Source organism: Entamoeba invadens, assembly GCF_000330505.1.
Source record: "Entamoeba invadens IP1 unplaced genomic scaffold scaff_1105074725583, whole genome shotgun sequence".
NCBI lineage: Eukaryota > Evosea > Mastigamoebida > Endamoebidae > Entamoeba > Entamoeba invadens.
The window spans coordinates 20,912-24,762 of NW_004191860.1; positions in this window are offsets into that span (position 1 = coordinate 20,912).

The window sequence follows — 3,851 nt, forward strand, 5'->3', positions numbered from 1 at the left end:
AAATAAATTATACAAAAACCAGTTTTGAAAGAGCGAATCATTGCGTTTTTATAGGGGTGTGATAAAGTGGTTGTAAATGATAAACCCCTTGTCGATTTTGGTAGATCTTCCATTCGAACCGAATGTAAAAAATTCATTTATTTTTTGTTATTTTGTCTGCTTGAAAAACCCTGGTTCACTTTGTTTTTTGCACACTTTTTGGAACAGCTTTGATAATTTAAGACTTGAGTTATTTTTATTTTCATTTTTATCCCAATCAGACGAAAGCCATTTTGGAATGGATTTTAGTTGTTTTTCGTTTAAAAAATACAAAATGTGAATTTTTTTGTTCCGGAGAGGCGTGACGGGTAAAATGAACATATTTTTTAATATAAATTAACTCATAGAGGAAAAAACACTCGAGTTTTTTTAGTCAACTACAAAAACAGACTTTATCTCTTCAATATTAAAACATAGTTTTTTAAAATCATATTGATGACTTGATATACACTTTATGCGGTGTATGTTTTTGTAATATAATTTTGTAAAATGAACGTCATAAAAACAAAATAATTATAGTGAAGAGGAGAAAAATGACTAGGTGTTAAATTAACTTTTGTTTATATAAAGACAATAATGGAATATAAAAATAAACACTTTACTGTATGTGTCATGTTTGTTACATTGAAATTAATTTGAAATATAGTCTTGTGTAATTAGATTAAATATTAAGAGGCCGTATTTTTTTAAAAGAACTAGTTGTGTTTAAAAATAAATTAATAAAAATAGTTAAATTATATTATAAACATAGTTTAATAATTACTATCATGAATTTTATAGGTATGCATATTTATATTGTTAATGTGTGTTTGAACATGAAAATGAACATTCTTTGAGCTTTGGATGATATACAAACACAATAATTATTCATAAACACGTTTATACATAAATTAAAAAATAATATAAATAATAATAATTATTCTATTTATTATTAAATTAGAATTTGTCTTTATTTAAATTAATCAACAAATAGAATATGATTGTGCCATATTCAAAACAGTCTTATAAAATATGCAAAGTAAATTTTGTGTCTTCAAATATGTAGTGCTGTTGTATTCAAATAATATTTAGAAATGAATGTTGACACAAATAGAGTCAAACACATAACTCAATTATAGTATGATATAAAAACAGAATAAAGTTAAAGTAATAATATGAAAGAAAAAAATGAGTTATTTTTAGTGTTATTTGTTATCAATTAAATTTTATAGTATTCATACTATTACAAGTTTAAAATTTAAAAAAATGTGAGAGTGATGTTAAGTGTTTATTTTTTGCTGGCTTTTTTGTTGTTGTTGACTGTTTGTTTGATATTTTTGTGTTTTGAATTCCCAAGTTTTGAATAAAATAATAAACAAATTTTATTATTGTATTTAGTTAATTTACTATAGTATTTAGTTTTTTTTTCGTCTTTTATTTTTTAATAATTTGTTATAAAAAATTATAATCTTACTATTATAAAATATATTAAATACAATAATAATTAGTTTTGTGTATTTTTGTTATTTTTTTAAAATCACATTTTAAAACAATATTCAAATCACCCATTTATTTTTAACATAACAACCATTTAAAAATATTAAATAAAACTATTTATATAATTAATTAAATTAATAAATTTAACTGATTTTTTAATTAAAACAACGAAAAATATTCGAAAAATCGTTTTAAAAGTTGTTTGTATATATGTATAATTTTTGATTTAAAAAATGAATAAAGAGCTAAAAATTGTTAGATTTTACCCCCTTTTAAATCAAATAAACCTTTAATAAAAGTATCATTTTTTATATTGTAATTATATAACCTTTTATCTTTTTTATTAAAAATCTTAATAAGAACTACAAATATTCAATAAGGGTTGAAAACCCCATAAAGCGATGGTAAATAAAAAATAAAAAAGACAACCAGAGGCAGACCAGAGGCAGACAGCAATTTGAGTGATGGCCAAAAAGAACAGAAGAAGACGCAACAAAACGAAAATGAGAGTAAACCCGAATGTTATCAACGTGTGGGATATTCAATAGACGATCATAAGTAAAAAGGTCTCTGTAATATTTAAATGAATATTGTGTCAACTTTTATGTATTCTATTTTATTTTTTTACTAAAACAAGTCTAAAAATAAATCATTATAAATATAACATTTAAAAATACAAGTCAAAAAACTTACTATTTTTTCTTATTCCCAAAAGTGCATTATAGGGTTTTTCTTTTTCTTTACACAAAATGAAAAGATGGTAAAAAGTCAAAATTGACTTGTTTTTGTTCTGGAAGATCTACCAAAATCGACAAGGGATTTATCATTTACAACCACTTTATCACACCCCTATATGTGTTCATATTCGCTTAGTCGCCATCTTTTTGTACAAATAATAAATTATCACATGATACTTTTTCTTTGTTACTACTTTAGTTTATTAAGGCAAATATGACTTTGCTCAAATTCGTTGTTTTTTTAAATAGTTTTGACTAATACCTCAAAATCATTGGTCTATTATATTAGTATAAAGTTTTCAATAAATTATGTTTGTATTTTTAACACTACACACTTTTAAAATGATTACACACTGACAATAATTAACAAATGGTATTTATTTATAATGTTTATATAGTATATTAAAAGTGATGACACAAGAAGAATATATAATCGAATTATGAGTTGTCTGATTAAAAAAGGAATAATTGTTAACATTGTAGAAATAGTAAAATGAGTTGTGAATGCATTGCTTTTTAGTATTTTAAAAATATTGGCAAAAAATTCTCAATTAAGCGTACTAATCCAGGTCCATGAAAAAGACACATCAACAAAAGCATGGTTCTATTCAAGGTTTAGTTAATTATTATCACAAAACACATAAATATTTTAAAGTTGGGTAAAGAATAAGACTTTATTCACAAAAGACATGATAGTATCATTGCCAATTAAAAACCATAAATACCCAGTAAAATTTTGTTTAAAATTTACCATTTGACATTCTCAAAGAAAAGGTACTTATAAATCTTTTTCATTGCTTTTCAAATCGATCGCTTTCACTTATTAAACACACCACAAAGGTGACATTATTGTGATTAACAATTGTATATTATCTGCTGGAGGTTTTAATATTACTTGGAGATTCGCCAGAAGAGGAATTACATTTTATACGTTTATTGCATTCTTTTTTTGATGTGTTATATAGTTAAATAATAAAAAATATGGTTATTTTTAATAATTTTAAAAATGTGGCATAGAATTATTCCAAAAAAGCAAAAAGTTATTGATTTTAATTAAAAAACCATATGTAAAGTTAGTTTTTTCCATTGTTAATTAAAAACCCGATTTTACTATTATAACCAACCTAATGTTTTGATTAAGATATAAAAAGTGAAGTTTAAATGATTTCACGCTTTAATTTGTTCGGTATAGTTTTATTGTCTGGTATAGCACCAGCACTAAAAGGTTTCCCACAAATCTAAATCACTTTTGATTTTGAAGCCAATAATATACAGAATATCTCAACAGAAGAAAAGACAACATAAAAAACTAAAAACACGACCACAAACGTAGAATATTCAAAGGAACAGACCTTCAAGATGGTTGCAACTTCTCTATTGCAAACACAAAGAAGTTTAATAAAGAAGATGACAAGATTATGAAGCTATTCAATACTAAGGCCAAATGATAAAGCGAGAATTATACTGACAAAGTAGAAAAGGCTATAAATTCGCGATAATTGTATAAAATGATTGATTACTTGTTGTTTTTGTTATGAAAAATTACATTTGAATAAAAATAATTTCATTAATTTTATTTTAAATTCAATTATAATTATG